General features: G+C 44.6%; 1 long non-coding RNA gene across 2 annotated transcripts in view; it reads right to left on the minus strand.

Annotated features, from left to right (window-relative positions):
* The window catches only part of LOC137545686 (uncharacterized), a 64262-nt gene that overhangs the window by 2582 nt on the left and 47656 nt on the right, over nt 1–14024 (minus strand). For both annotated transcript variants that reach the window (XR_011026078.1, XR_011026079.1), the window contains one exon: nt 10489–10561. This is a non-coding gene — a long non-coding RNA (uncharacterized lncRNA). The remainder of the gene's footprint in view (nt 1–10488; nt 10562–14024) is intronic.

Consider the following 14024-nt stretch of genomic DNA (forward strand, 5'->3'; position numbering starts at 1 on the left):
TTTATTGAAAAAAAACAAACAAATATTTTTAAAAAAAATAAATAAACAGTAGGGGAGCAATCACAGCCCACCAACAGAGATCTCTGTTGATGGGCAGAAAAGGGGGGGATCACTTGTGTGCTGAATTGTACGGCCCTGCAGCGAGGCCTTAAAGCTGCATTGGCCTAATTAGCAAAAAATGGACTTGTCACTATGAGGTTTAAGGCTAATTTCACACCAGGACGTTGCGTTAGAGGGGGCGTTAAGGTCGCATAACGTCCCCCTAACTCAACGCCTGGTGGTGCTGGATCTGGACGTCAGAGTGAGCCGCGTTGTGCAGCTCACTCTGGCGTCAGTGATGCCGTGATGCGCACTCTTGTGCGCATGCGGCATCACGTGGTCCCGCCGGCCAATCGCCGCACAGAGCGGCTGCTCCAGGAAGTAAACACTGCACGTCATAACGTGCAGTGCATATTAATTAGCCATGTGCCTGGCCACTCTCCGCTCCTCCCCAACATTACTGAGCATGTGCAAGCAGTCTAACGCGGCTCAGCCGCGTCTAAAGTACTGCATGCAGTACGTTGTCTTGTGACGCAGCGTTACAATGTAACGCAACGTCCGCCCTGTGAACAGCCCCATTGATTTTTCATTACTGTGCGGTGGGCTGCGTTACAGGCTGCTCTAACGTGCACCTGTAACGTCCCACTGTGAAACCAGCATAAGACCTCAAGAGGTTAACGCACTAAAGCAGGAAATTTGGCAACCCACTAGCGGCTAAAAGTTGTTATCGCCATAGGGACCCATTGAATTATCTGTAAAGAGGGGAAATATTCAGGTGCCACCGGACTCCCAAATTTCCCTTCTTTAGCAATAACTCAGTGGGACCCTATAGCGCTGCCTGAAATCAAAGTTTTTCAGGTTTGTTTTGCGCGGGGGGTTAAGGTTAGCCATGGAGTGGGGAGGGTAGGATTAAGGTTAGCCATGGGGAGGGGCGTGTTTAAGGTTAGGCAATGGTAATGGGAGGGTTCATTTTGAGAATAAGCTCAGGTTTAGCTGTAGTCAAATATTAGTATTTCATCGTTGACTTCACTTTAATAATATTCTACTATCGGCTTTTCTGGACGCCCTTTTTTGATGTACGCCTAAAGCACACCTGAGCTAAACCAGGCTTCTTCAGCCAGGTCCCTCAGGCTCCTCTGGTTCCCCTCTTTTCTCCTGCTGGCAGCTCTGAAAATTCGATGACTGGAGCTCCAGTCACACCGACTGCACATGCACAGTTCCATCTGTCCATTTGCATGAATTTTCTATTTTGCAAGTTTGCTTCCTTCGCACAGCTAATGTATTTCAATGGCATTACATATTCCTCTTGCATTTTAAAATTGCAGCAGGAATGCTTTTTTCCAGGTGTGTTGTGCATTTTGCATTTAATGCAAGTCAATGGCGATACAGCCAAATTGTACAGCAATTGCATTCTATTGCATGCAGTTTTGAAGTTAGATACATTTTCATGTAAATGAACTTCATTGGTATACAATGGAAAAATTGCATTCCGAAAATTCGCATTAAAATGAATGTCAAATGGATTTAAAAAAGGGAAGGCTCTGGGTCATAGACCTTTCCTGTTTCTCTCACAATCCCCGTTAAAATGCTGTCACCCCGGTAGCAGTACCCGACCAATCAGTCGAATACTGCTCTCTGCCATTGCAGCAGGCTTCGGAGGTCTTTGGGAGCCCGAGTGCTCCAGAAGTTGGATGGCTCCGTATTTCGCATGTGTGATCTCTCGCGCACTGAGGCACATGGGGTACAGAGTTGCCTGTCTTTAGGAGCACTTGGGCACCTAAGGACTTCTGAAGCCTCCTGCATTGGGAGATTCAAACGGGGGTGACATCGCTGGAAGGAGGGGGCCAGGAGAGGAGCGGAAAGGCTCTATAGGACCCAGAGCCTTCCCCCCTCTTTAGGTAAGTATACGACTTTTGAAATAAAAAAATCCACTTGACATTAGCTTTAAAATGTACACAAAAATTGCATCCCAGAGGAAAAGTTAAAGGAAAATCTCTGAAAAAGCGCAGATTTGTGTATGTGGGAAATCGCAGGCAAAATTCACCAGCATATCCCTGCCTGAGTCTCACAACATAAACAGTTCGAGCGCACAATGCAGAACGCTTTTCTATCTGTTTTCGTGGTTTAAAAACACTCCCATTGACTTTCATTAAAATCATGGTAAAATCACAATTTTTTTTCAAGGCTTTGAAGTAGATGTGCGGTTGAGAGCACATCCACTTCAGTAAGCCTCATTCACATTGACAGCTGACAGGCAGTGACTTGCGATTATCCAGCAGAGGCAGTCATCCATCCCATGAATGCCCATCTGAGAGAAGTGGCAGATGTGACACCAGGCAATTTGCTGCTGCCCTGTACCTGCGCTGACACTTGTGGTTGCAAATGTGGCTATTTGGCTTCATTATACTTTAATTGCAAAGTATTTGTTGCCTGGTGGTCCGGAGGATGATCTGCTACTAAGCAATTCAGCTGTCCATGCGAAAGAGCCCTTCAGAAGTCAAGGCTGCAGCAGATGAGTGGACAGAACGGCTTGGCTACACTCGAGCTTTTAAAAAAAATGCCTTGAAAAAAATAGGCGGAAATGCATACAAAACGCACGGATTTATAAGCATTTGTTTTTAGATGCTATCTTACCCCAATACTTTGTCAGTAGAGTCTGGTGCACTGTTAGAGAACATGCAGCGCATTGGATTCTGGTGGGCTGCTTGCAATGCATCCATTGAACATCATTCCATGTATTGGGACAAACAAATGCAACCTTCAGTGCGTTCCTTGAGGGCCCTTTTCCACTAGCAATCGCTAGCATTCACGCTGAATGCTAGCGATTGCTGAATCGCAAAAGGTAAAAAAATTCCTGGCGATTTCCCGACGTTTGCGATCGCGATTTTGCTATGCTATGCACTGCATAGCAAAATCGCGGCAATAATCGCTCCGCTGTGCGATCGCGATCAGGTAAAAACCAAATCCTATGTTAAAAGCAAACTGTAGTGATTTGAAAATCACTAGCGGTTTGCGGTTTTGCGATTCAGCCATCGCAAACGCCGTAGTGGAAAAGGGCCCTTAAAACACACCACAGCGCATCACTTGAGCGGAGGCATCACAAAGCTCTTTCAATGCACTCTCTGATGTCCTTGCAGATCGCAGTATGCATTGTATTGCTGAAATCTGCAACTCAATACCTGAGAGTCCTTCTCTTCAGGCTATAGAAAGCCAGAGAGTGACAGACAGGAGCGTATTCACTCACGACAGGTTAAAAAAAATCAAGTCCATGCTTGTACAGGCTTACAAATGTTCCTGACTGCTTCTGTATCCACTGTGACAGCTTTTCAGTGCTATTACTCCAGCTGTACTGGTAGCTGCTCTCCCAGAAGAGTCATCGTGTATTACAGATGAGCAGTTAGAGGGCAGTGTAGGACCTGTGATCAGTCAGAGAGTCTGAATGATGGATCATGTCAAGTGTTACTAATGTCTGCAGAGACAAGAGCCATACGCTACACATCTTTATATAACACATTCAGTGGATATATCGTTCCCATAAACAGACCGTAGTACTGGATTTTAGTAAAGGAAATGCAGATTCTCCATTCTTTAGATCAATCATTTATTTTGAAGACTAGTGACCATAGAACGTTTAATACCAGGCTCTAGGTCTGTCACTGCCGCCACCTTTCAGCGTGCATGCGCATGCCCACCCGCCGCGTGTGCACAACCCTCACCGCACACGCACGCCCGCTCACCACGCGCACGCACATGCCCGCCTGCTCGCCCGGACGGCCCCCTAGCTGTCCTGCTCCTGTCTGAACAACGGCTGTCCTTGCGGCACATGCACAGTAGCGCAAACACAGACACACACACGGACATGGGATGCAGAGACACAGGTTTTATTAGGTAGGATGAGAAAAAAATCGGGGCCAGTTTAAGCAGCATGAGGGCTTTAGGGCAAAGGTAACCTGGGAGCCCCCTACCCTAAGGCTTGGTGAGTTACTTAACCCCCTCCCCACTCCTGTAACTCCCTTGCAGCCAACCCAGTGGTCCGGTCCCCCACAGCAAAATTCCCTGTAGTCTGTCTTCCTTAGTAGTGTGGTGTCCCCAGTATAGGAAGTAAGGTGCCTCCAATATAGGTATTAAGGTGGCCCAGTATAGGAAGTAACGTGCCTCCTGTATAGGTAGAGTGGTGCCCCCAGTATGGGTAGTATAGTACCCACAGTGTAGGTAATAAGGTGTCCCCAGTATAGGTAGAGTGGTGTCCCCAGTATAGGAAGTAAGTTGCCTCCAGTACAGGTAGAGTGGTGATCCATTATAGGCAGTAATATCCCCAGTATAAAAAGTAAGGTGCCTCCAGTATAGGTATTAAGGTGCCCCACTATAGAAAGAAAGGTGCCCCCAGTATAGGAAGCAAAGTGCCTCCAGTATAGGTAGAGTGATGCCCCTAGTATAGGTAGTATGGTACCCCCAGTATAGATATTACGGTGCCTCCACTATAGGAAGTATGGTGCCTCCAGTATAGGTAGAGTGGTGCCCCTAGTATGGGTAGTATGGTACCCCCAGTATAGATATTACGGTGCCTCCACTATAGGAAGTAAAGTGCCTCCAGTATAGGTATTAAGGTGCCCCCAATATAGGAAGTAAGATGCCCCCAGTATATGGAAGTAAGGTGCCTACAGTATAGGTAGAGTTGTGCCCCCAGTATGGGTAGTATAGTACCCCCAGTGTAGGTAATAACGTGTCCCCAGTATAGATAGAGTGGTGCCCCTAGTATGGGTAGTATGGTACTCCCAGTGTAGATATTACAGTGCCTCCACTATAGGAAGTATGGAGCCTCCAGTAAATGTATTAAGGTGCCCTCAATATAGGAAGTAAGATGCCCCAGTATAAGAAAGTAAGGTGTCCCCAGTATAGGTAGAGTGGTGCCCCCAGTATAGGAAGTAAGGTGCCTCCAGCATAGGTAGAGTAATGCCCCCAGTATAGTTAGTGTGGTGTCCCAAAGTATAGGTAGTAAGTTGCCCCCCTTTCCCCCGCACCCCCGTCCCACTCTTGTTGACGAGTGACTTCACTTCCACATATGAAGTCTGCGGTACTGTGTGCTGCTCTGCCTTAGGTCCCATGCTGATCTGCAGGTCTGTCTGTTGCCGCACTAAGCTGGAGGTCAGAAACCACATGAGGGGCGATGGGGAAAAGGGGGCACCTTTAGAGGTCTGAATAGGGGGCAAAAAGGAGGGCAGCAGCAGGTCTAATTACGCTTCCCCCTCCCACGGTCACAACTGTCTCATTTAAATTTCAATCCCGAGTAGCTATCAGAATGTAGCTACTTGTTAAAATCAACTCTACTGTTTAACTGCACATCTATTTCAGTAGACGTCTTTCAGATGGACGACTGAACTGGACGCTTTCCGGTTCATGTCTGCCACCTGCAAGTGCAATTCGGGTTCAATTTAAATGGAGCCGAAATGCAGTGGTTGTAACATCACGCGTGTCAAGTGCTGACACTGAGTGGCGTTAAACAGAGGACTGCAGCCACGCTCAGATGTGATGGGGGTAACTGTCTAGTACTGGTACTGATCGCTAGCAAAGCACACGGTGCAAGAGAGCACAGTTGTCTTCCTAATCTGCACTTTGCCAGAATCTTGATAAATACCCCCCTTTCCAGTGCATTTTTGTCATACACAAACATCATTTTAAAAGAAAGCACTTTTTTTTTCATTTGTCCAGCAAATTCTGTATCTAATCTATTCAGGAATCATAAGCTGATCCTCCATCAGAGACTTACATTTCTCGTGCTGTGTGATGCTATATTAAGCAGCTGAGATAATTAATAATTGACAATGCATCAGTATGTATCTTAATTAGTCCCTTTCAGCTACAAAATAGGAAAACTTGTTATGCAAATTACAATAAACATGTAACATTTGAATTGGGTTTTATTTTTCAGAACAGATATGCATTTTCTAAAATGATTATAAGGATAATTATACAAATAATTATTATTTATTTTATTCAGATGTACAGTAAAGTGCAATGTTGCAATTTTTTTATTAAAAAAAATGTGTTTTTAACAATAAAGCTAGCCCCATGCAACATCACTTAGGCTTGGTTCACATTGGCCTAAAAACCAAACAGTTTAGTGGACCACAATGGAACGGACGAAAACAGATGCCAACAGATCCGATGTTAACCAATGAATCCGCTTACAGTGGTCCATTCGGCCACATGGACCGCAAGTTTGGGTCTGCAGAGATTTTTCCAGATTGATGGATGCATCGCGATGACGGAACAGAGGGTCACGGATTGGAAAATTGATGCCTCTGGAGATCAGTTTTTACACAGATCAGTTTTGCATCCATGCCAGTGTAAACTTGGCCACTAGGCAGAGCCATGCAAGTAAGGCAACACTTTTAATAAATGTCGCCAATAGAGATCAGGATCCAATCCCTAGGGCAACAGTTCTGTGTATGAGCCCACAGAGACACGTCCCTCGGCTACAGCTAAGCAACACATTCTCACGACCCTTGGGCCTGTCCAACCAGTGACTTGGAGAACAGGTAACCCTGCAATGTGGAGTTCAAAGTCAGGAATTAACTGAGGTCTGTAGGCAGGCAGAGTGAAAGCATAAATGGTAGACAAGCCAAAGATCAGGGCAGGTGAAGTTCAGTCAATAACGATATATAGCAAGGGGAGGTCAGTAACAGGAGATCAGACAGGAACTTGGTAACACAGCAGGAACGTTAGCCAAAACTGACAGATCAGTCAGCACAGAGCACTAGCTGATCCTGTATTTTGCTGTGACCCTTCATAGGCCACACGTGCACAAACGAACGATTGTTCATGTGCATGCGCATTAAGAGGCACGCTTTCCACCGTAACCTATAATACACATGCACGTACTTCATGACGCCTTACGTGCTTACGGAGGCGTAGCAAGGGTTTTCAGAGCCCGGGGACAAAGACAGTTTTTGCGCCCCCCTCTGGACAAAATGGGCGTGGCCACACATCAGAATGTGGTTATGGTCATGGGTGGAATCAAAAGTTATTTAGATAGTTATATGTGCCCCCTTACCTCATTCAGATAGCCAGATGTGCCCCCCTTTAAATAGCCAAATGTAATCCCCTTTAGTTAGCCAGATTCTGCTGCTGTTAAAGAGAAACTTCAGCCTATACAAACATACTGTCATTAAGTTACATTAGTTATTATAATTAAAATAGATAGGTAATATAATCTCTTACCCACCCTGTTTTAAAAGAACAGGCAAATGTTTGATTTCATGAGGGCAGCCATCTTTTTGGTTGAAAGGAGGTGACAGGGAGCAGGAGACACAGCTCTAACTGTCCTGTGTCCTGATCAACCCTCCTAGTTGCTAAGCAATGAGAACAACATCAGAAATCCCATCATGCTTTGCACAGCATTAGGGGAAAAATGCCCAGGCAGTTTTCTTTGATGGGGCGGAGCTTAGCTTCTGTGCTGCTAAAAATGAGGCTTTGCTAAGAAAAACAAAGTTCTGATGCTGTGAAACTGTTAAAGAAACACCAAGCCTTTTCAGTGCTGCTGAGTAGATTTTTAGTCTGGAGTTTCACTTTAACGTTTCAACAGAGGGAGTGAGAGAAGCTCCCTTTGGGCAACCAGCGAGCCACCTCTTATGCTCGTGGGGGTGCAATGACCATGCTAAGCGCCCTCACAGCGCTGCGCCCGGGGACATATGTTCCCCCCCTTGCCCACCCATAGCTACTCCTCTGCGTGCTTAGGGCCCTTTTACACTTAATCAACTGGTATGCGTTAGTGTGCGTTAGTATGTGTTAGTGCGCGTTGGTACGCGTTTTTTCCATAGCAGTGCATTGGGAAGAATATTTCAGTTAAAACGCCATAAGTGTGAAAGGTGCCATAGGAAAACATGGGCATTAATTTGAAAATCAGTTTTTTTTCTGTTTTAACTGAGAGCAACTGATTATGTGTAAAACGGCCCTTAGCCAAACAAACAAATGAGCATAGCAGAGCACAACACCCACTGACGATTCGGAATGTGAGTATGGCAGCTTTGCATGTGGGGCTATGTGATAGATGCTATTGTTTTTGATTTGCACAAGAATGGATGCTGTTGCATTGTGCCTTTATATAACTACTATCTTTTTTTTATACTGGACTTGTGGTTCTATACCTGTTTTGTAAACTGTAAAATTATAATAAAAATGTAACTGAAAAAAAAAGAATTTTAATACATTCTATAAATACAGTTAAGTACCAGCCTTCCAATAATAATAACAACAATAACAAATAATAATATGCATGTAGGTTGTGTTCAGCGCCTGTGACTTGATTCAGAGCGCACAGCAGAGATGAGGAGAGTTGGAGGAACAGCTTTGACTGCTTGTGCATTTATTTGCATATATGTAACACTCTAAGGAGAGAAGCAGAGCATTCTGCACACTGACCGTGTAAAAATAAAACTGGAGCAAAGCAGTGGAGTGGAAAAGGAGAATATAAAGCAGTAAGACACCGGAGAAGATGCTGGGCAGGAATAAAGCAGGTCTGTGGAGCAAGCAGCGTAAAGCCAGGCATACACCGTACAAGGTTTTTTTAAAAATAAATTAGACGTGATATCAACATCAAATCTTAAGGAAAACCCCAGACATTCCTAATGAATATTTGAAAAAAAAAGTATTGATTCGGTATTGATCAGGACACTGTTTCTGTATACAAGTGATGCCAGCAGCCTGCAGTGGCGTAGCTAAGGAGTTGTGGGCCCCGATGCAAGTTTAGAATGGGGCCCCCAAAGCACTCTATACATAACCATTAATACGGCGCACCAAAACCTGCCAATGGCAACTACAGTGTCAGAGGTGCAAGAAGGGTATGGGGAACAGTTTGTTAATGATTACCATTATTCAAAGTATCTATAGAAGTGATTATTATGAGCATAGGACCAATAGAGAGCTAATACTGCAGTTGAGGGAGGGCCCTTCGGGGCCCCTCTTGCCCAAGGGCCCCGATGCGGTCGCTACCTCTGCACCCCCTATTGCTACGCCCCTGCCAGCAGGAGCACAATGCTGCAACATTACAAAATGAACATATCAATTTTCCTACTGCTTTGTACAGCATTGTGCAGTACAAAACTAGTATCAGCGGCCGGGATACTGACGTCAGACAAGATTTCTGCTGAAATCTTGTCTTCAAGTGGAACTAAACTCAGAACTCCCTTTCTGCTCTAAAAGATAGCCACATCATGATAACCTTTATGGGAAAAAAGCTTCATTACATTTATGGAAATCCTAAAAAAAAACAACAACTGAGGTTTTACTTGGTTTCACTTTTGCAGGGAGCACTGAAAGGGTTAAGCATTTACTGCAGTGCTTACTGCAGTTATGCAGATTGCAACTGATAGATTAACAAGTGTAAACTGCAGATTCTCAGATATAGATAAATATCACCACTACCTACAGGATCTTCTCAAAAAATGAGCATATTGTGATAAAGTTCATTATTTTCTGTAATGTACTGATAAACATTAGACTTTCATATATTTTAGATTCAAATACACACAACTGAAGTAGTTCAAGCCTTTTATTGTTTAAATATTGATGATTTTGGCATACAGCTCATGAAAACCCCAAATTCCTATCTCAAAAAATAAGCATATTTCATCCGACCAATGAAAGATCAGTGTTTTTAAAACAAAAAAAGTCAACCTTCAAATAATTATGTTCAGTTATGCACTCAATACTTGGTCGGGAATCATTTTGCAGAAATGACTGCTTCAGTGTGGAGTGGCATGGAGGCCATCAGCCTGTGGCACTGCTCAGGTGTTATGGAGGCCCAGGATGCTTCGATAGCGGCCTTAAGGTCATCCAGAGTGCTGGGTCTTGCGTCTCTCAACTTTCTCTTCACAATATCCCACAGATTCTCTATGCCTCCATGCCACGCCGCATTGAAGCAGTCATTTCTGCAAAAGGATTCTCGACCAAGTATTGAGTGCATAACTGAACATAATCATTTGAAGGTTGACTTTTTTTGTTTTAAAAACACTTTTCTTTTATTGAAATATGCAAATTTTTTGAGATAGGAAATTTGGGTTTTCATGAGCTGTATGCCAAAATCATCAATATTAAAACAATAAAAGGCTTGAACTACTTCAGTTGTGTGTATTTGAATCTAAAATATATGAAAGTCTAATGTTTATCTGTACATTACAGAAAATAATGAACTTTATCACAGTATGCTAATTTTTTGATCCTGTATGTAATTCAATGGAAAACAGTCCATGAACCACTCAACTCTAAGAAGCGTTGTTTCAAGTAGTCACTTGGAGTTATTGTAGGCAAAAATACGTTGTGTCTGGATAATGCCTGATAAGGCAAGGCTGCCGAAGCTGTGATGCTGGAAATTCCACCAAAAGCTCCATACGTACAATCAAATCTACAGGGTACATCTTTAGCAGTGAAAGCAAGCATAGCAGAACTTACCCCTGGAGGTTGTTGGAGCAGAGCGGTCTGTTCGCGCAGATAGGCACCCAGTATAACAAGCTAGAACTCTTTACTGAAGAAAAACATGCAGAGATATATCATAAACCACCATCAGGTAATGAAGCTGACTTAGAACAGAGAGGGACACAGAATGAATACATTAAATCACAATACCATAGAGATCATCACCACATTTTACAGACAGTGACATCTTGTGATTGCTTTACTATACTGCAGTTTCGGTAATTCTGTTGCTACTACCAACAGAGGTGTGACAGGCAGCAGGTGTGGAGGCATTAGCATGGTGGGATGGATCAATAATTAATAAGATCAAAAGCCAGGAAGTGCTGCCAGCAAAGCAAGGGATCAGACTGAGGATCGTCATCAGCCCAGCAAGTGGTCAGAAAGTGAAGGATGGATCAGGAACACAAAATCTGAATTACAACCAGGAACATGGAGACACCAGGGAACAGATGACGAGTACAGAGTCAGGACTGAGCTGGGTCAAATAGATAAACAATACAGGTCAAGCCCAGTACCAGGATCTGGAAGGAAGTTACACATAGGATGATCTGACAAGTTATTTCAGTCAAAGAGGGGCCTTAAAGTACACCTGACTGGAGAGGGATATGGTGGCTGCCATATTTATTTCCTTTTGAACAATACCAGTTGTCTGGCATCCAATTCCTGCTGATCTCTTTGGCTGCAGTAGTGTCTGATTCACACACCTGAAACAAGCATGCAGCTAATCCACTCAGTCTTCAGTCAAACACATCCAATCGACATGCTTGCTCAGGGTCTATGGCTAAAAGTATTAGAGGGAGAGGGTCAGCAGACCAGTACAACCAGGCAAGCTGCATTGTTTAAAATGATATAAATATGTCAGCCCCCATATCCCTCTCAGTTCAGGCATGCTTTAATGGGCTGGATGCTTAATGTATGGTTGTACTACTGAGGTTGTACTACTAGATACTGTAGAAGATGACCTGAGTGGAATACCTAGGTGCTCTGGTGGTCTCACTAACACCAATTTGCCCCCGACCTCTGCCTGAGCTATCCTCTCCTTCTTCCCTTCTACACTCCTAAATGATCCTATGCACTGCTAACACTAACCCGCCTCACTCCTAACACTAGCCTGCCTTTAAAACTGCCACTATGGTATAAATATCGACAAGCCGGCAGAGGGATATGAGAAGTACAGTATTTTCAGGTTGAACTCGATGGACACATGACTTGTTTCATCCCAAGTAACTATATCTATGTGAGTACTCTACTGAGCATGTGCAGATGGGGTTGTAGCATTCGATAAGAAGCATACTTCGGCATTACAGTGGTGCTGGAACGATACAAAGCTAGTGAACTTAAGCCTTATTCTTCTCATAGAGTCTGTGTTTCACTAGAGATGCCCTTATTGCAGGGTCTCAAGATCTAGTCCAGCGTACATTGTAACAATACAGTATGCCCCCTTTCTAAAGTGACTTTCAGAAACTCTCATTTTGTGTTTTGTTTTTATTCCAACTGGAAACAGATGCACCTTAGAAGCTTGTTTTTCGAAGGGGGTAGGAGGCGCCCGTATAGTGTATTCGGTGTTCCCTTTATACAAAGAGACTCCACTTGATGAATGATTAAGAGGGTTTATTTAGCACAATAGACAACGCGTTTCGCGGTCCAAGCCGCTTCCTCAGGTCAATTACAGGTGCTTTTAAAATAAATAAGTGAAATCAATAAAAACAATAAAAGAAAACATAATAAAAAACACAATAATGAAGGCGCTCAGAGTTGTAAAACATAGGTGCTGACATATGGTAATATAGATGTTCTTAAAATAATAATAAATTAAGTTATAGCAACAGACTGTTAGAATCCATGGGATCCAATACTGGGTCATAGTAGTATGCATATAAAAGAGAACAAGTAATAATAATACCGATACAGAGGTTAATTAGTACAAGTTAACTAGAACGCTATCTGATGGTGTAATAGGTGGTAGTAGAAGGGGGTATGTGTATAGATTCTAGGTAGTGGTGGGATCTATATCAAAGGTTAGATGTGTGTATGAAGATTGTAAGTTCCGTAATGAGATAAAGGTCTGGATGGTCCAGGAGGGGGGGGGGGGGGGTAGGGAACGGGGAGAAAATGGACTAATGCATAGTAGGAAAACTATATATGTAGACCACAGGAGGGGGGGGGGCGGGGTTTGGGGTATACTTGTATGCTCGATAATAGTGTGGGGGAAGCTATTCCCAGTGTAGCTGAGTGGGTGGAAACGGGTCCGACCAGATAAGTCGCAATGGGGGTCTATAGTGTGTGTGGGGACGCCCCAGTGATGGGTCCTATTGAGATGTACAGGGAGGCCAAGGGTAGTATTAGGTGAGCCGGAAGGGTCACCTGGGACAGAATTTATATATCCTCTTAGGGTGGTATTAGTAAGCAGGAAGGGTCGCCCAGGACTAGTACTAAGTATCCTTTTCAGGTGGGTCTCAATATGAGCCTTTATGTGGGAATCTGTGATGTAATATATACAGATAGTTAGGTCTGAGTGGGGACCCCGTGTGGGTATCTGGAGGCATCTTACCTTATGGGAGAGCCCGGAGAGCCTGAGCGCCAAGCCGATGGCCCTGTTGATAAGAGTTTAAATGTGTATCGGTTCCGGAAGTGGAGCGGACCAGGCGGGGGGCGTGTGTGAAGAAGGCCTATCAGGTAGAGGAGGGGGCGTGGTTACGGTCCAGGCCTCGCGTCAATAGGCTAGGGCAGGGGTAGGCAATCCGTGGCTCCAGAGACGCATGCGGCTCTTTTTCACCTTTGCCGCGGCTCCTCGGCCACGGCTCAGGTAGTGTGTGTCAGTGGCTGCGGCGCGCGTGTGACGTGTGCTGCCGCTGGCCGGCAGCCTATCAGAGAGGCCGCCAGACCGGTGCAGTGCGGGGCTTAGGGCGGCCATTTTCCCGTAGCCCTACAGTGTAATGCAGGCAGGACGTGACGTCGGGAAGGAAGTGGATCATGGGAGTTGCGCGCCACAAGGAGGTCGGGACAGGAGGAGATCATGACAGGAGGTCTTCTGACTAGGTGAGTAAATGGGTTTTTCTTTTCATATCTGCTGAAGGATTGTGCATATTGGGGTCATATCTGCTAACGATTTGTGCATATTGGGGTCATATCTGATCCTGTATATAGCATTAAGGTAAGAAACAATATATGCAGTGTTAGATTTGTTTTATAATAGTTTTGCGGCTCCCAGTTTTTTTCTCTTTTCGGAAACGGGTCCAAGTGGCTCTTTATGTCTTAAAGGTTGCAGACCCCTGGGTTAGGGGATGTAGCGCTGTGCGTACTAAGCCTCGCATTGAAGAGAGGAGAGACGGCGCCATAACTGACCACACCTTAGAAGCTATCTGGAAGGTATACCAAACATTCCTCAACAGGTCACATAATATTATAGTCCTGGGGTTAGGTGGGACACACCAGTTGATTAGAACCGTGAACTGGTTTAATCGCTAGTAAAGAAAATCATTTTGGAGTTGGAACATCTGGTGGAACCAAAC

This window comes from Hyperolius riggenbachi, chromosome 2 (genome assembly GCF_040937935.1).
Source record: "Hyperolius riggenbachi isolate aHypRig1 chromosome 2, aHypRig1.pri, whole genome shotgun sequence".
NCBI classification, from domain to species: Eukaryota; Metazoa; Chordata; class Amphibia; order Anura; family Hyperoliidae; genus Hyperolius; species Hyperolius riggenbachi.